Raw genomic sequence first — 19,944 nt, 5'->3', positions numbered from 1 at the left:
GTCTGAGAATTTAGAGATGATTAACCAAGCTTTACTTTACCATACTAGCTCCATGAATAAAAAAGGAAGAATGTTATGAAGACACCATTTGTTTCTAGAATACAAGCAGGTTTAAATCTGTGAAACTGGCCCACTTTGGTAACAAGAACTGATGCTGATGGAAAGCTATGCAACTGGCCAATTTGAAAAAAAAAAAAAAAAAAAAGGATGTTACTGTGATGCAAATACTTATTGGTAGCGTGAGACCTAGTGTTGATCTGCTGATTTTCCTTTTGTTAGGTAGATCTAATTATAATTAGATATTAAATTCAACATTCATTAAACTGTCACCACAAGGACAAAAGTTACAAAGGGAGAAAACTTAGCATAGTATAGAAGAAAGTATATATTTAGATAGGGCAGGTTTAACATCCTTGCTGCTGTGTAGAATCTGTGTCTAACCCTACAGCGGTCCCCTAACCTCCCCCTGACACTATTATCTCCATCAGCAGATGATGTCCATTGGACAGGGTGGTCAGAATTGAGTGAGAGAGGGAGCAGATCCTGGAGTCAGCCTCCTGGGGTGCAAACTCATTTTCTACAACCTCAGTAGACCTTGCGCAAGTGAGTGAACCTGTTTTTGTCTCAGATTTCTCATTGTAAGATAGGGATTATGTTGAAACTTACTTCACAGGATTGTGTGAGACAATGTATGCATGAGGTCTCAGCCCAAAGCCCGGCATCTGAGACTACCTGTACCCGTTTTACCTGTGACTGCTTATTATTATTATTATTATTATTATTATTATTATTATTATTATCATCCTTATTATACCATCCAGAATGTGGTAGTGTATAATAAATAGTAGCTTTATTCCTCTTTTAAATTCCCTGTTTGTCTCTCTTCTAAGAATTTTACATGTGCTTTGGGGATATGACTCCCAAGCAGACTCAGAACCCAGTGGGAGGCAGGCTTTGCCTATATACTTTCTTAAAAGACTTGACATAATAATCATCCCTGCAAAGGGCTAATTGCAGAAGCATCTCAAGACTGTTCTACTCAGATGGTGCCTCAGCACCCGGTGGGGCTTTAGGGTGAAAAGTAAAGCAACTGGCCCTTTTCTTTTATTCTTTGGCTTATACTTTGCTCTGCCTACTTACACTCCAAGGATGGGTTCTCCTTGGAAGTTCACAAGAGAAATATTGTCTACTACCTCTCTCGTGTCCTCATAAATTGGTTTATCACGGAATATGTGTGTTGTTGTCATTAATAGGTAGATTGAGGCAGAGGCAGAGCCTTTGAGTGATTTACCAAGTGTTAGAGCTCTAGGCTAAATCTCCGGTCTCTCTCCAGGGTCCACTCTATAAGGTCATGTGGGCCCTTAGGTCCCTTCTGCTCCAGTGACTCTGAATATCAGCTTATTCTCTTTTTCCTTAGTGAAAAACAGGACCCAAAGCCTGCCCAACAGTCCATAATGAGAAAATGTAGTGGTGTTAGCAGCAGTGTGATTAGGTGCCTTGCGATTACATAGTGGGCAGGGACAATATCATTCCCAAAATTAAACCACTGAAACTTATATATATGCCATTTATATTATGCCTCTATTCACACAGGCAAACATAATGTCTATTTGGGGAGGAGGGACCTGTTTCTTTAAATAACTGCCATTTTTATTAACTCATAGGTGTAGCATTGACCACTGTAATTTGATCGTCTCAGTAAGCTGGATGGCTAAAACACAAATTCAGTTGTTAAAATCATAACATGGACTCTACTCTTTTCATAGAATGCTCTCCTTCAGCAATAAGTTCACCTCATTAAAAAACTGAGAATGAAAGCATGACATTGTGATTAACCCCATGTCATCTTTACAGTAGCAGAAGCAAGCCCACAGTAAATTTCACCCCGTAAAAGTGCTAATATTTAGTAATTGGGGAAAAAAGTACAGAACAAAAGTACACCATAAGGTCTTTGGACAATGTTTTTTACAGAAAAAAAAAAGTGTACCATAAAAAGTCTTTTGGAATTACAATCTATTATTTCATGGTCCAGATGGAGTTGTTGCATTATGTTAATTATTAACAAAGTAACAAAATATTAAACTGAAAATGCGTTAGCTCTAATTGCAAGTTGTATGTCTAAAGTGCTTATGGAAGGTTTCTGGCAACCCAAATCATTAGATATTTTACTCCTCAGTGTCTTTTTTAATTGATAGCAGGCTCTAATGGCTTCCCCAAAATCCCTACAACCTTATATTAAGCATATTATAAGTGAACACTGAGAATTTTCATATGGGAAAACTGTCTATTCCAGTCTAGTTGGGGATTCTGAAACCTAGGTCTTTGCAGTGAGCTTTATTTATTCAACACACCATAAAAAGTTACTGTTAGAAGGGAAGACAAAGGAAATAACTTGTCTGGGATTCAATTAAACTTCTCTAAAATATTAGTATTGCTTTCAATTATGATAAAAATGAATTACTTGCTATCAGTGGGAATGAAAACCTGGTTTGAGGCAAGAAACATTTTCTTTAAACTATAATAAAGTGCTCGCTTCGGCAGCACATATACTAAACTATAATAAACACTGAAATATAACAAAATCGCCTTCAGAAATTATATATGAAAGAGAATGTTAACGTACCTGAAAAAGACACCATTCTATTAATTTTATTCTGTTTGCTGAACATTTCAAATATTTTTTATTTAAATATTTTTTCTTTACCCAAAGCTACCAGCAACAATAGTATCCTTGAAATTTCTTTTTTACAAATCCATCATGAATACATTTTATTAAATATCCACATATATTTCTGAACTATAATTCCATAAGAATTTTTATTAGGAATCCTTTTTTTTTTTTAGATTATCAAATGGAAAATATCCTCTTAACATTGATGGTAATTCTACAAGAATCTGGGTGGTTCAGTTTTCATGCATATAAACAAGAACAATCGCTAAAAATATTTGAAAACACTCCCAAAGGTAACATAGTCTGGAGAGTGCACAGACACCCCAGTGTCAGAAAAGGCAATTCTGTTCTTGCTATTTTTAACAAGACATTAAGTTTAACTGGTTCTCTCTAAATTTCAACTACCATGAATATATTTTTAAAGAGTTCCTACATTTTTCTATAGCATCTGTTAGCCCATCTTAGGTATTACTAGGGTGACCACGTAATTTGGTATCTAAAAACAAGGACAGTTTTGAGAATGAAAGGGGAGGCTATTAATAGGCATAGCTTGGGACCGTCCCAAGCAAACGGGGATAAATGGTCACCTTAGTTACACCTATCTTCCTTTGTAACCTTCCTGCTTCCATGAAGATAAAAATGTGCATGCCTAGCAGTTCCCTTCTCCAAACTACAATGTCTACTTCCAGGACCATAAGTAATGATGGCAAAGAGAAGAGTGGGAGCAAAACAACCAGACAGATTTCTTCCAACTTTGAAAAGGAAAAGCAGGCAAAAAGAAAAGACCAAAAGAAAATAAGATCAGTTACCAGAATAGAGCATAAATGAAAAACATTCCACCCTGCTGTTCCAGTAACTTGCTTTTTCTTGCTTTCCTTTGAGCCCTTAGCCTACTAATACAGGTTAGTAGTTTGTTGGAATTAATTTGTTATTGTTATTAGGCAGCTCTAATTTCAGCTTAATTTGGCAGTCACACAAATAAACTAAATAAATATTAGAATAAGCAGTGGTTAATTCCATCAGGTTTCATTTGTGAGCAGTACTCAAAGCTGTTGTAAAGGGTCCAGTGCTCTCAAATGGCAGCTGTGCTCATTAAGTCATCGTTAACTCACCCACATACACTATAGAGTACCTACTTTTTTTGCGTATGTTACAGCAGGGAAGAGATTATTCACCACTGCTGGTTTCTAGTCTTCTTTGTGTCTGCCTATATCTAATGTTCTAAGCATAAGTCACAGAAAATAATATGCTGACATATGACTCGAGCCAGCTATGGCACTTGGCCTAAGGTTGACTCAGTTACTAAAACCACCATCACTGCTGTAAGCCCATTGTGAGCTGGTGTTATTTTTGACAATAGTATTTTTGAAGCTAGTTCAGATAATGGGGAGACATAATGCCAAAAGAAAAAAAAAAAAAGCTTGTGTTAAGTAGGATTCTCATTTCAGGACAGCAGTATCTTATACAAACCATGAAACGAAGCCACTCTCTCAGGTGACATAGGTGAACTCTTGTTATAAGTAAGACATGACTAGCAGACTTTGCAGATCTCAATGTGATAAAGTATATTTCATTAAGTATAAAATAAATGTCAGTGAGAAATAATAACACAATTTTTTTCTTCATTTAATATTAATCATTGAGACCTCACACTGTCAAAAATGAAAACTATGATTTAAAACATGTTACTAAAACTGAAAAAAAATATATTTCACTAAAACTTGAGTGTAGGAGGATTCAGAGGAAAAATGATCCTTTAAGTATCTTATCTTTTCATCACTGCCTCCAAAATAGAGAATTTGGCTTCCTATGTGAAATGGCTTTCTTTGGCCTTCTTAATTTAAATCTTAGGGCCTCAAGGGGGATTCTGTGGTTGTTCAACAGCAATACCAACCTTCTCCTCTTATTTCTTCCCCCCAAAATCTTAATAACTACATTTCCTGTATGCTCTTGTGGCTAGGGTTCTAGATATGATTTTGGTTCCACCAATTATGAATGCTAAATTAGGTCACATGCAAAGAGACCCAGGGCTTAAGGCATCTGGTTGTGATGCTACACGTGATCACAGAGGGGCAAGTTGGTGATGCTTCTCAATTGTGGCTGTAACAGCAGCTCCTTGTCAAAGCCACATTCTGTGGTAGGGCTTAGAGTCATATTCGGAAAGTCAAGCTAAAGGTAATTTGATTTCTCAGCTATCCCAAATATTCTGGAAGTCTTTCAATATGCTCTAATAGACCCCTTTCTTATTGAATTAGCTAATATGAATTTATTCCCTGCAGTTGACCCCTGACCAAGGCATCATCCCTTAAAGTGAGAACTCAAAATTAAAAAAAATATGGAACATAAATTTCTCCTAAGAAATAGAATTTTCGTCTTCCCACCATGGCCTACTTTTTATTTTTCTTCAGTAGTATAGCAAATTCTTAGTATACCAGGCAGCTCCCTCTCCTACCTCTCTATACCTTCTATTGCTGCTATATGGAAAACAAAAGGATTCAAGTTGGTATGTTCCGGAAGGGTGATCTGGCCATTCTTCCAACATAGGCCATACAATTTACCTTCATTTGGAGACTTGGTTATGGTCTTGTGTGATGAAAACAAAAATTTCCCACCTGGATTTTTACTCTGAAGTGATACTTAAGGTTCAGGTTGATATGTGAAGTTTCTATACAGAGTAAACAATTCAAGGAATGGTGTCAATGTGTACGCAAGAAAGGTAAGAGATTCCATAGTGTACAACTAAGGCTGTGAAGGAGAGGATTAAAATCTACTTCTCTAAGGGCACATTGATGAGTTTGAAGTAGAAAATAACCAGTGAGTTCCTAGGATCAGAAATACATGCATTTGTGACTTAATAGAAACTATACAGAACATAAAACATTTGAACAGCTGTTTTCAGAGCAAAGATTTATAGTTTAGAAGTGAATTTATTATAAAGACCTCATGGAACCACTTTATTCTCTTTTAATTTGCATAAACCAAATTCTTTAAATCTCTTAGTGATTCAAGTTATTAATATCTGTATTAAATTTCTATTGCTGCATAACAAATTACCAAATAAACTTACTGGCTTAGAACAGCATCCATTTAATATTACATCATTCTGTAGGTCAGAAGTCTGAGTGGGCTTTACTAGGCTCTCTGCTTAGGGTCTGATAAGGCTGAAATTAGGGTGTTGAACAGGCTGGACTTTGATCCAGGGGATCTCAGTTCTGCTCTCTGGACCTCTGGTTCTACTCCCTGAGTCATCCTTCCTTTTATACAATAGTAACATGTTTGCAGCCATCCAGTTATATTAGCCTGCTTCCTATAAATAGAATTTTGGGGTCCATGAGCCTCCTTTCACCTTGTACTCTTTTTGTTCCTTTCAGTCCTAATTGGTAGTGTTTCTGTTGATATAATTTTCTTAAAATTTTTGTCTTTTTTTTTTTTTAAAGATTTTATTTACTTATTTGAGAGAAAGAGGGTGAGCATGAACAGGAGGAGGGGCAGAGGAAGAGAAAGAGTCAGAGGGAGAGAAGCAGACTCCCCACTGAGTTCAGAGTCAAAGCAGAGCTGTGTATAGGCCATGCGGGTCCTGACACGTGGCTCGATCCCAGGACCCTGAGATCATAACCTGAGCCAAAGTCAGATGCTTAACCAACTGAGCCACCCAGGCATCCCCAAATTTTTGTGTCTTTTATGGATAATACAACAGTGCTCTGCATTAGAGCCATATCCACAAATCTTCTTGAGATAATTCCTTTTTTGTCTTTGGCTCCTGTTGAGATGGGTGAGGGCAACACAAATTCCTGGAAGCTCTCTAATTTAATTGTGAAGAGCTATGAGGCACAATTTTACATTTTTATGACGGAACACTGATCATTTGATCTTTTAAAGGTTTCAGCAAAAAGTTATACAGCCACCCTTGGCTTTTTTCTTCTCTCCCTTTTCTTTCTAGTTCTTTTCTTTCAGAGGTCTCTTAGTTTTTTTGTCATCTGAATAGATTGAGAATTTCCCAAATTTTCATTCGTTTCCTTTTTGTTTAACAGTTCTTCCTTCAATTTATATCTCTCCTCTTGCACTTGACTCTAAGTAGCAAGAAACAGGTCATATGTTTAACACTTTACTTGAAAACCCCCTTAGCTAGATATCCCAGCTCATCTTTCCCAAGTTCAGTATTCCACATAACTAAAAGATAAATTCCATTGAGTTTTGCCACTGTGTCACAAAGCTTCCCATTCTTCTGTTTCTTAGGAAAATGCTTCTTACTTCCTACTAAGCCCCAACCAGCAGCATCTTTAATGTTCATATTTCTGAGAGTTTGTTCAAGGCGATCTAAGATTTTTCTATTATACTCCTCAATTTTCTTCCAGCCTCTATCCACTCCCTTCTCCACAGCTGTTCTTATTTAATTACTTGTTGTGACAGCACCCCACATCCAGGCACCTAATCTATCTCTTTAGAAAGACCCAATTTCCCTTGGTTCTTGTTCTTTTCTTGCTTCTTATGTTTTTAAACACCACAAGTCTTATATTTTTATTGTGGATTTATAGTGCACCATCTTAAAAGGCATCGTAACACTTTACCACAATTCAGTAGTGGCCAATATCTACTATATAGATGTAGGTATTGCTTTGACTGTATTTTACAAATAAGATGCACTCACTGCCTTAGCACCTATGATTGAATATGCATATAGCTTAATATGATGTCAATGACTGCAAATGCAAAGTTATCTGTACCCTTCACAGTTATCTCCCAAAAGTCAGTAAATTCACCCTTGAAATTAAGTGTCTATTAGTCTTTTGGGTTCTTCCCATCCATCTCTCCTCAGTCACTCCATCTGAGCTTCTCATACAACTGATGCATAGATATCTTTGTGGCAGTCATTCAGAAGTCCTATGGATAGAAGCTACATCCCAATACCATTTTATTTTACACTTTAATGTAGTTTGGGAACATTGGCATATTTCATGAGATAGATATGAAGTATATGTGATGTTCACGTCTTACAGTTAAGGAAAAAATAGTATTTTTGCTTCAGAGGCCCTTTTCTTTCTTGGTTTGAACTTCATGATCTAAGTTGAAGTGTTCTGATACAAAAAATTCAATACACACAAAAGTCTTTGAAAAGATTAATTCAACTTTTCACAATATGAAAAAGTAAAAATAATCTTCACTAGAGTTCAAGCATTGAAAATGTCAGTCCAAAGAAAGAATCTTGACAAACTTCCAACTTAGTGAAAAGAAAGATTTATAACATAGTTGCCATGGTAACTGCAGTCTACCCTATTGCAAGCTAGTTTATGGTTAGTAAAGTGGTTCTGTCTTAGGTTCTTTAGGATGAAAGACATTCTATAAATACAAAGTTTTGAGAACTCAAAAATAATATTAGTAAATCTTGACATGCTTTCAGGAAGATATCTTAAAAACATAGCCAAACCTAAAATCCATATAAATGAGTTTGTTTTCTTGATATGCCTGAAATTACTCAACTGTCTCTTCAGCCATGGGTCTTTCTGGCGCTTTAGATCATGTGCTGTATAGTCTGCATCCTTCTTCACCATGGTGAGAGATACCAGTTTAGGCAGGATATGGATTGGGTTTTCCTATGAATGAGGCTAGTAGATCTTAGGTTATGGAGCTCACCATGGAATTTTCCTTATTCCCATCATGGAATAGTCCAAATGTACTTTGGTTTTAAGTGTCCCAAACATGGTAAGGCCTTTGCTTGATATATGTATCAGTACATGTGTTTGAATATGTCAAAAATTAAGTCCATTTACAAGATACATAATCCACAATATTCTAGTATGTGTTTATTAAAAGATAAAATCTATATGTCTGAGGGTGTGTGGGACTGTGCACATGATGAATCAAAAGCATGAATCATATACATTATTATGGTTTTAAATTTGGATTCTGAAAAAAACATAAAGTTATAATAACTACCATAAGTTCCTTGTAATTAAGGCTTTGTCTACATAACAACAAATTCTGACATCTTCTAAGACCTATTTGTTTGGCACTTTGAAACATTAAAATGCATTAAAATAAATGCACATCCTTTTCAGAAGAATTTACTAAAATTCCTGTGGTTTAGAAACTTTATTTATTTATTTATAACTTAAATTCAATTTAGTTAACATATATTGTATTATAAAAAAACTATTAGTTTTAGGGATAGAATTTAGTGATTCATCAGTTGCATATAACACCTGGAAATTTTTTTTTTTAAAAAAGCATTTTGTACTCATTCTTTTTAATTAATTAGGGGGACAGCTTGCTATAAGTAATAGATTTTTATATTAAATGCTTTAGATATATGCAGTGTAAAGAAGAAAATGATTCTTGAGGACACTTATTGTAAAGAGTTCCAAAATACGTGAGGAATCATTGCTCAATCCATATACAGGGAAAGCATCCTATTTGACAAAAGGTAGAAAAATAAATGAGTAAATGAACATTTTAATAATTGTATTGATAAACAGTGTGTGTGTGTGTGTGTGTGTGTGTGTGTGTGTATTTTAACAGATAGCAGAACACTTCTGCAGGAATGAATAAGTATTTAGACCTTTTTGAGTAACAGATGGTATTTGACTTTTTCAACAGACGGCCTTGCTGTTATACCTCTATCTTCTACAGAATCTCTTGAGTGATCTAATTATTGGTACACTTTTTGGTTCAAATTTTTGGTTCAAAACATACCCACTGTATGGGTTTAGAAACGGAAGTTCCAGGAAGGCTAAGGGACTTGCTCAAAACTAGGCTGTTTGAGTTTCAAAGCTGAGATTCACCCAGATTTTCTGATTCAAAAACCTGAGATATTCACTCCCTTATAAAATTTAGTGCCAAACTCATGTAGATGGAAAGTATTTGACCATGAGAATTAACAGAAACAAAGTGAGAATACTTCATAAACTTGTATCACATATTGTCATATCAAAGAAAGAACAGCCAAATGTTTCATTTCAACTAATTGCCAAAGTTTCTCAGTCACAGCTAAATTAATGGACAAAACTTAGAGAAACTCTCTTCAAATTTCCTTACTTAATATTTTTCCCAAATAATTTAAACACAAATACTCTTTATAGTTTTATATGGAACTATTTTTCTCCCTGAGTTTTATGTCTGTCAAGATACCTCTATTAAAGGAGACTCTACAGTATATAATGCTAAAAATGTTAAATGCAAACCTAAGTCAAAACAACTCTAAATGGGAGCTGAGTCTTCATCTGTGTCAGTCTTCTAGCTCAGACTAGATTTAGGGGTCTGCCTTGCTGTATGGCCCAACCAACATCGCTAGTGAATGTTTACAAATAAAAGAGTTGTAGGATAACAAACCCAATTTGAATTCTAATAAAACAAACTAACTCCAGTATATTGGGAACTAAAGATACCATTCAAAAACTATACAACAGTTCTTTAAAATATCATTTTAATATGCAATTAAATAAGGGGGGGGGGTTTAGCACTTCAACTGAAAAACTCTAAAGTGTAAATTGGACACTGACAAGTTTGACAGTATTAAATTACTTCTGCAAGCAAGTCAACCAGAGGAAATCTAATAATATTCTCATCAAAAGAGAGTATTGCTTACTTTCCTAAGGTGGGTACTCCAAATGAGAAAATGTTTATCTAAATATTTAAGTCTGGGGAGCTGATCATGTATCCATTTCTATATTTTTTGGATCAAATATTTTATCTCTCAAATCTTTGAGGAGGTATATACCTTTATATTGAAAGAATAATGAAATCCCTTCTGGTGGATCTATAGAAGAGCATAGCCATTTAAACTGCTTTACAAAATTAAAGTAATTGTTTTGCATTTCTTGTTCTGTATAATGCCACTTGTTTCCACAGCAGTCTTGCCTACTACATCGTGAGATCCTTAAAGTCAAGAACCAATCCTATATTATTTATTTTTCTTCCTCCATCACAGAAACCAGCACATGGTGAGTGCCTACCCAAAGTTCCCAGAATTATATTACTCTCACAGAAAGACCCACATTCCATTTAGGAAAAAATGTTTCCACCTCCCACCTTCCCTACACAACAGCAACATTAAACTCCCACTGGAGAAGGACATGGTGAAGTCCAGCCAAGTTTCCCAAAAGTTTTGTGAATATATGTGGATAGAAGAAAAAAAAAAAAAGACAAGATTTAAGTGGCATTATAAATACATAGGCCATTTCACTCTTCATTGCATGAAGTGATAACACACTTGGTATCCCAGTCAGCACCATCTTGTTTGAATATACAAGACAAAACTGCACATTCTTACAATCCTTTGAAAGCATTACAGACTCTGGGCATATTTCTTCAGCAACATCTAGAAACTGCTTTTAGGTTTGGGGCTATTGCCAGCCCATTTGATAGCTTTATGCTAAGAGGAGGAGGAGTAAGTGTTTAGGGCTGGGTGAAGCAAGAATAAGAGATTTTGAAGTTCATGAAGCATATTCGGAAAATATCCCAAAGCAATAATAAAATATTCATTTTGTGTGTGGAATTCTTGGTTATAATCTAGTATTATCATTTTTATGCTTTATGAAAACTAGATAACGGGTGTGGAATAAACAACTTTTCTTACTTTTAACCTAATAATAATAAGTATATGAAGTTTCCAAATCTAAGCATGATAATAATTTTGCAGTTTTGTGTTGTGGATTTTATTTTTCTTTTATAGCTCTGGTATATAAAAAAATAGAACTTGATATAAAAAAACTAATTTTAGCTTGTGCCCAAGTTATTTGAAGAACCTTTTACTTCCAAACTCACATTTACCACTTGAAATTAGGACACAGCTATGATACATGTATGTACGTGTTTCTGAGTTACTTGAAATTCTGTATTAATTACAACATACCTATTACAAATATCCTTGCAGTCAATATCTACAAGAGCCCTTAAAATCAGCAGAGCCAGTTACACTAAAACATTATACTAAAATTTCATCAACAGAGCCAGTTACACTAAAACGTTATACTAAAATTTCATTGTCAAAAGGAAAGATTTAAGTTTTTAAACATCTTTCCCCCCAAATATGCCATTAGGATAATTTGCTTTTTTATTATCTATTTCTCCATTTAAAACTATGATCTGCTGAACCTTTTATTACAACAATATCCAAAGAGTCAACCAGAAAGTGATTTCAAGGGCAGGGTCAAAATGACTGCATTTTTACTACTTAGTGACTAACCTACAATTCTCATCACAATGGTGGGAGATGTATGAAAAATCTGTGGCATCAAGTGAAATTGAATGTCTTTCTATAGTAGATTCTACCAAAAAAAAAAAAAAAAGAGGAATATAACAAGTGTGATGTATTAGGATTTTCAGGATTATTGAGCACTGGCATACTGCTAGATGTGGTTATTTTATTCTATAAAATGTCTGAGACTTCATCAGAATATACCCTGAGAAGATCTTTACACAGTACTTAAAACTGCCCACTAATAAAATGTGTAATTGGGATCAGACTATTTTTGTGAGCTTACTTTTAAGACACTAAACAAAAGTTCAGAGTTTTATTATCCAAAATACAACATGCAGGCTTTCCTTTTTTAAAACACTGTTACAATAATCATAAACGCTGTATTCAGCAAATCACATAAGAGTGCCAAATTGTGATATACTTTGAACATTATGTCAGAGTTTGTTTCTACTAGCCCATCTAGCTATAAATTACTTTTTTTTTTTTGCCTTCTATAATGGTCACTACTCTGCAATTTTTCAAAGGAAATATCATACATATTGCCAATAAATGAGAGTCTGAAAAGCCAGAATGATTCTGCCACTAGACTATCATTTTTTTAATGGAAGTTATTATAAATCGAATGTTACATTAGAGAACAAAATCCTGACATTATAACATAAATTACCTATTTGGAAAATTCGCCCATTGCTGACAAACATGTTCTAAGCAACATGTAAGAAACGTATCTTGATATTTAGTTTTCATTGATTAGTATTTTAAAAACTCTTCATGTACAAAGATGCTAAAATTTTTCTTAGCTACCTCAAAAGATCAATGTGATTCCCCAGGCATCTTCAAACCAATTTGAGATTAAACAGTCTGATTTTTACCTCCTATTTAACTTTCTTCCTCATGGATTTGTATCGCTACAAAACTGATCGGGCTTTAGCTCATAGTATTGCCAGGGCAGAGCAGAAGAAACATGCATTGGTGCTGGAGGAGACGAATGTGGAGTCAAGTCTAGCTCTGCCCCTTTTGATCTGTAAGGTTTTTGACACATTACCCTATCCAAGCCACAGTTTTCTCACCTACAAAGTACCTGCCTTTATAGGAAAGTATTGAGGATTAAAAGGGACAGCACACCTAGCACTTAGCGAAGTACACACACTCAATATATGTCAGCTGGTGTTACCACTCTGCCAAGACAGCCTCAAATAATGGTTATACTGGGGTCTAGCTCAGAGTACAAGCATTGGTGAAGCATGGATCTTTTAAAACAGGGTTTCTAGGATCTCAGTTTTTCAAAGGCAATTTATTTTCGATGACAACAACAATGCAATGGCCAAGGACCTTCAAACAACATTATGACACACAGGGTATTATGGTAAGGGCAACGCTTTCAGGTGTGTGTTTTTACGGTAAGTCATAGAACTCAAGAGTGCTCTCATACCTGTGACTAGTAGCAATTCTAAGAAGCGAGCCAAGTCCATGGTACCCCCAGCTGACCCTTGATAAAGGCAGCTTGACAGCATCTGGTTGCTTGGAAAAGCTCTCAGGGTTAGTCACCAAAGTAGCTGTGACGAAAATTTAGTTCTTTTCACTCTGGTACTTCCTCCACATTCCCTTTCCACACAAAATACGGTACTTCTCTTTTTGTGGGAAAGAGGAGAAAAAGGCTGTGGTAGACACTGATATTTATCAGAAGTTGAATGCAAGGCTCCCTTCAGAAAGTGCCTCTGTGGTAATTTGCGATCAGTTTTAAAGCTGAGTCCATTTAGAACACTTTTATGGAAAGCCTCCTCTAAGGGTTGGCGCTGTGGGAAACATCAGAGTGAGCCCACGGAGACTCTGCCCTCAATAAGTTGAAAAGCCAACTGGAAAAGCTATCAAAAGATTAAAAAATAATAAAAAGCCCCAAACCCTAAAAGTATAGGACTATAAAAAAAAATGTAAATGTATTTTAAAAAGTGGATTCCTAAGACAGGGCTAATGAGGATTAGAAAAAAGGAGTGATCACAAGAAGACATGGAACTGAAGAGAAATAATGATAAAAATAATTCTAGCCCATTAAAAGAATGGTCATATTATCTAGAACTTCTGAGTTAACTGGCCAGAGAAGACTGCAGTTGGAACTTGGAACTTCCATCAACCCTTCCTACAATTTAAAAATGTTGATGTCGGTAATCTTTATTAAACTCTGCTCATCGTATAAATTCAAATGCAAATGATATTATCAGTAGGCCTTAAAACCTGGAGAGGCTTTTCCAAAGTCAATATTTTTGTATGTGGTAAGTATTCATAACTATATCATAGAGCTTACTCCATACAGATTTTAATTTGTTGCAAAGGAAAACAGCAAGTTTGTTTTGGAGGAAATTTCCTCGCCTGCTTATAAATGCTATCTTTGTCAACGTGGTTTCTGGAGGGAATTTCTCAAACTGTATTTCCAAAGAGTACTATATAACATTTAAAATTGTAAAATGTCACTATGCCTAAACACACCTTTTAACTGAATCCAAAAACACTTTATATTCAGTAGCACAAGGGAATAGTATTTTCTTTTCATACAAAGTACGTAATTGTGAAGCGATTTCGTTTTCCACATTGCGCATTTTAAGAAGTGCTCGTCTGATGTTATTTTGTTTCTGGCTTCATATTTGTTGAAACAGTGTATCTTCTATCTTTAATGTAAGGAAGTCCTTTTCCACATGTCAAGGATTTTGAGTACCTAATAGACGCATGTTTAAAATACACACACTGATTTTTTTTAAATGCATGTAGCAATATATCTTGACATGCTAATGTTACGTAATCATTTTTTAAAATATATGTCTTAATTCCAGTACATGCTACTTATCATTCTACCTGACTGGAAACATTTTCTGATTAAATATAGGACATCTAGACATACCGCTTCCTGTGCTATTTCATCTGGGTCATATTCTCCAGTTTATAAACCAACCCAAGTCATCTACCACTTGAAGAATTGTTTTCTAAGCATGAAACAAATGAAAATTAATTTCACTAGAATAATCAGTTGTAAGTACATTTATTTATTTATGTATTTATTTTTATTTTTATTTTTTTAAGAAAGAGACCAACACATGGTCTTGGATTTAGAGTGTACTTATGGGTCGTGAAGGTGGGACCCAATAGCAGTCATTCATGCTGGATCCCCAAAGTAAGTATCACATACCGCTGTTTAACAAGTAGGGTGACAATAGACCCTAACTCGTAAAATGTGCATCCTGGCAGGAACTATATGAATACTTATTGAGTGATTTGGTTCAATGTCAAAAGTGAACAGTCAGGAATCCTTATGCCTTAAGATGCATTTATTTTCACACATTATCAAATGAGCTTAGTAATTACAGGGAGCCCAAATGGCCATTATTAATTCACTTCCTTATGTATAGTGTTCCCAGGTGAATTAACTGGTTCTACCCGGCAAATGCCAGTGGTATTAGAGGCCTGAGGCCTCCACCATCCCAGTAAATCAGGACAGCAAATAACAAGAAAGTCACCTTTTCTTCTTCTAACACAGGGATTTAGCCTGAAACCTATGAACTCTTCTGAAGAAAACATAACTATCTGGGCGAGGAGGGTTTCTCAGCACCAGTGAGTTCTTTTTTAAAAAGATTTTATTTATTTATTCATGAGAGACACAGAGAGAGGCAGAGACACAGGCAGAAGGAGAAACAGGCTCCATGCAGGGAGCTCAATGCGGGACTTGATCCTGGGACTCCATGATCACGCCCTGGGCCAAAGGAAGGCACTAAACAACTGAGCCAACCAGGCATCCCAACATTAGTGAGTTCTGAACTGATCATAAACGACCTTTGGAAAATAAGAACCCATTATTTTATAAATCTGAATAGAGATTATTATTATTATTTTTTGTAATAACTTAAGGAGTACAAGTAGTAGTTGGCCATCAACAAATGTGTAGAAAATACACTAACCATATCTGTTGTTGTTGTTAATATTTATGAGAGACATAGGCAGACAGAGAAGCAGGCTCCATGCAGGGAGCCCAATGGGGGACTCGATCCCAGAACCCCGGGATCACGACCCAAGCCCAAGACAGATGCTCAACCACTGAGCCACCCAGGTGCCCCACTAACATGTCTGTGAAAATTTATACAAGATTACCTCTAATGTGTAGATCAGAGTTGATCAAATGATTACTAGTGGGAAACATGATTCTGCTACTTGTGAAGCATGTAAATTGAGATTAGAATTTGAAGTAGAGTTTGAAAAGGGCTCTCCTTGATCATAGAAAAATTTAAAAGGTTAAGAGTATGTGACACTGAGCGACTCCTTGACAGGTGTCTAGAGTTTAGGCCTGACCAGTAACACAAGCTGTCATTTTTAGCTCTCATTACTGTAGGGCTGGGCGGTAGAGGGTCTGCATTTCACCAGTACATGGGAGTCACAGACATTCTTGAAATGCCTTATTAGACATTGGGCAGTACAGCGTTGCCTTCAGAAAGCACCATTTCTGCTTTCTGGGTCTGAATCTATTTCTTCTCTTTTGCTCTGACAAAAAAGATTATCTCCTTTATGTTTTGGGAGCTGTGGAAATCTAGAGTTTTCTAAATTCTAGACTAGAGTTTAGGCAGATTTACTGAGTGTCTATAAAATATGCAAATAAGTTAAAATTTAATGACTGACATGTCATTCCAGTTTTTCTGTATTCTGTGTTTAAAAGAGTTTCCTTGACAAAACATACCACTCTAAAAATAATAATTGAAGAGTTTCTCATTATAAAAGCAGTAAAGCTGTATCACAGAAATTTTGAAAAGCACAAGATATGATAAAAATGAAAATGAAAATCTCTATTTCCATCACTTGGGGATAACTACTTTTGACACTTAGATATTGGTCACATTTTCCTAATTTCCATAGATTCCAGACAGAGTGAAATCTGGATGACCTGAATAAGAATTTCTCATTCGGGGAACACACTGGGAGGGCACACTTCTGGGAGAGAATGAGCAACAGTGTTTGCAGGGTCTTGGATCCGCTTCACTCTGGGATCTGTGGTTTCTCCTTTGATACCTCTTACTATCTGCTTATCTGGATTTAGTAGCCTGGACTGTTTGGTTCTATCTGGACTTGGTTTTTGGCTGGTCTAAGGCTGAAGATACGGGCATGATGACATTAAAGCAGACGTGTGTATGATGTGCGCAGCTATATACTGGGTGAGTAGAGAGGGGCCTGAATATTTGAGACTCACACATACTGATCAATGCACCACAGGTATTCATAAGCGTGGAGAAGAGAAGCTAGAAATCTAGGGGTGGGAGGAGCCAACAGAATAGCAGATACACGGAAATCCCGCGAGCTGTCAAGAGTAGGTCATAAGTCAGGGAGTGACAGAGTGACTAGTGAACGTTAAAAAAGACTTTAATAACTCTTAGTCATGATGACAAAATTTAACATTCAAAATTCTAGGGTGAATTCCCTTGTCCAGCAGAGGGGTTTGTGTTTCTGGTGGCTGACAAATCAGTGCCATTTCTATTCACTTCTGCTGACTTACTGGATGGAATTTTCCATATACGTTGTTTTGACACAGGAGCTTTGTGTGTCTTCACAGAAGCCCTTAGCTGCTCCCTGCTTTTTCTCTTTCCTGGTCTGCACCCACCCCTCCACTTCGGATTTGGACGCTGTCACTCAGAAGTGCAGGGGTGGCACCTCCCACTGGTGTGAACCTCAGGCAGCAGAAAGCAGGAGTCAGGAGGGGGCCAGGTGTGAACCTTCCTTGCAAACTGTCTGGAGAAGCAGTTCCCCATGCCCAGCAAATGCACCTGCTGCCTGAACCGCTGTGCCCTTTCCAGATTCATTGTGACATAGGAGCCAGCACAGTATCCCATTGCGCTGCAGCTTCCCTTGCCTGACTAACTCCTTTTCCTTTATTTGTACTGTCCTGGGCTTGCACTCTCAAATAAAATCAGAACTGTAATCTTTGCCTCAGGCTCTGTTTTTTTTTTTTTTGAGCAGTGATTCTCAAAATGTAACATGGATACAAATCAGGTGGGGATTTTATAAAATAAAATACAGATTCTGTGTCAGGAGATCTGGGATGAAGCCTGAGATGATGCATTTCTAACAACTTCCCAAGTGACATCGACACTGTTGGCCCTTTACATAGTAAGGTTCTAGAAGACATAAAATAAGACAAAACTCAACACTGCTATAGTGTAATCTCCTTGAAGGGTCAAGACTGTATGGGTTTCTTTCTATATAGAGAATTCTATATAGAACTCTCACTGTTCTAGCCTTTGACCCTACAATAATGCCTGGAATGGGGGAAAGTACATAATTGATATATGTTGACTGAATAATAAATGAATAAATTCCCCTAGATGACTTCAGTAATCTCTACTCATGGTAAAAAAGATTTCTAATTTTAGCATTCAAAATTCTAGGATAAACTGCATTGGCTGGCAGTGGGTTTTTCTATATTTCTGGTGACTGACAAATAAATGTTTGCAATGGACTGAATGTTTATGTCCTTCCCTCTCCAGAATGCATATGTTGATACCCAACCCCCCAAAATAATGCTATTAGGATGTGAGGCTTTTGGGACCTAATTAGGTTATGAGGGTGGAGCTCTCACGAATAGGATTAGTGCCCTTATAAAAGGACCTCAGAAACATCCCCTGCTCCTTCTAGTCTGTGAGATCATACAAAAAGACAGCTGTCAAGGAAGCAAGGCCCTCAACCAAATCTGTGGGTGCCTTAATCTTGGCCTTTCCAGCCTCCAGAACTGTGAGAAATTTCTGTTATAACCCACCCAGTCTGTGGTATTCTGTTATAGCAGCCCAAACAGACCAGGACGATGTTGAATAAGAAATATAGCTACACAGTCATATTACCCCAGCATCAAGGGGTTAAGGCCGAAAGCCAATTAAATGTAAGAGTTAACATTTTAGAAATTAGTTTCTGGTTCAGAAGCACAGACAAACAGTACTGAGGTATCAAGTTCAGGAAGATTTCCAGAGGCCAACTTTCCTTTCAAAAGCCTGGTTATCTTTTGTCAGGGGCTAGAGAACAAAGAGAAGCATGCTTAAGATCCATTATATTGGTAGCATCTTATGTTTACTCACCCAGCACTTCACTTTTCATATAATACCTTTTACAAGGGAGGGTAAATGGCAGTTTTCCACTGAATTTTAAAATAGTGCATCATGTATAATTCATAAAAACTGCCAGTAGCATCAACATCCTCTTCTGGTATTTGTCCTACTTAAGAAATGTCACACATTAGACTTCTGTGATAGGTCTTATGCCTATTATTGGATGTAACCGACCTTGTCCCACTATCCCTTCTGTTGCTACCAACAACCATTTGGACATTAAAGATTTTTTTTTGCTGACAACATCAGCAGCTATTCTTTTCTTGTTACACTTTTACTGTTGTCATAGAGACAACAGAAACAGCTGAATAGAGATTTTACATATGGAGTTCCTGATGGAGGGGTGATATTAACCATGCTACTATCTGTCACTGAATGTGTTTCTAAATGATTGCATCAAGGACAGATCCGTGCCCTTGAATTTTAAGGAATTTTCAAAGACAAGAATACTTTCTACCAGGAAATCTCATCTGGAAGACTATTACAGTAGTTCTCAAAGTGTGGTCCCTATACCAGTTGCATTGGCATCTCCCACCAACTTATCAGAAATGCAAATTGTTGTGGCCTGTGATGGTTTACCAGTCCATTTAGATGGTAAAATATTATTTCTGGGTGTGTCTGTGAGGGTGTTTCTGGAAGAGATTAGCATTTGAGTCAGTAGACTGTGTAAAGAAGATCTGCCCTCACCAATGTGGGGGGCATCATCCAATCCGTTGAGGACCCACATAGGACAAAAGATGGAAGAAGAATGAATTCTCTCTTCTGGAGCCGGGATGTCCCATCTTTATGCCCTTGGACATCGGAGCTTCTGGTTCTCAGGCCTTCAGACTTGGACTGAATTGTATCACCGGCTTTCCTAGTTCTCCAGCTTGCAGGCAGTGGATCATGGTACTTCTCAGCCTTCATGACCATGTGGGCCAATTCCTATCACAAATCTCTTCATAGCTATCTGT

General features: G+C 36.6%; 1 protein-coding gene and 1 long non-coding RNA gene across 24 annotated transcripts in view; one reads left to right on the top strand and one right to left on the bottom strand.

The window, feature by feature from the left end:
• The window catches only part of ZNF385B (zinc finger protein 385B), a 387,675-nt gene that overhangs the window by 143,204 nt on the left and 224,527 nt on the right, over window positions 1-19,944 (bottom strand). The window lies entirely within an intron of this gene.
• The window catches only part of LOC140624431 (uncharacterized), a 38,542-nt gene that overhangs the window by 8,935 nt on the left and 9,663 nt on the right, over window positions 1-19,944 (top strand). For 3 of the 13 annotated variants that reach the window (XR_012023921.1, XR_012023910.1, XR_012023923.1), the window contains 5 exons: window positions 489-603; window positions 10,517-10,608; window positions 14,746-14,888; window positions 15,394-15,467; window positions 16,939-17,814. This is a non-coding gene — a long non-coding RNA (uncharacterized lncRNA). Of the gene's footprint in view, window positions 1-488; window positions 604-8,974; window positions 9,093-10,516; window positions 10,609-14,745; window positions 14,889-15,393; window positions 15,468-16,938; window positions 17,815-19,944 lie in introns of those variants that run through there. The other 10 variants (XR_012023917.1, XR_012023914.1, XR_012023919.1 and 7 more) reach the window with 8 other exon arrangements.

Source organism: Canis lupus, chromosome 34 (genome assembly GCF_048164855.1).
Source record: "Canis lupus baileyi chromosome 34, mCanLup2.hap1, whole genome shotgun sequence".
Classification (NCBI taxonomy): Eukaryota; Metazoa; Chordata; class Mammalia; order Carnivora; family Canidae; genus Canis; species Canis lupus.
This window is presented reverse-complemented; position numbering and strand designations above follow the sequence as displayed.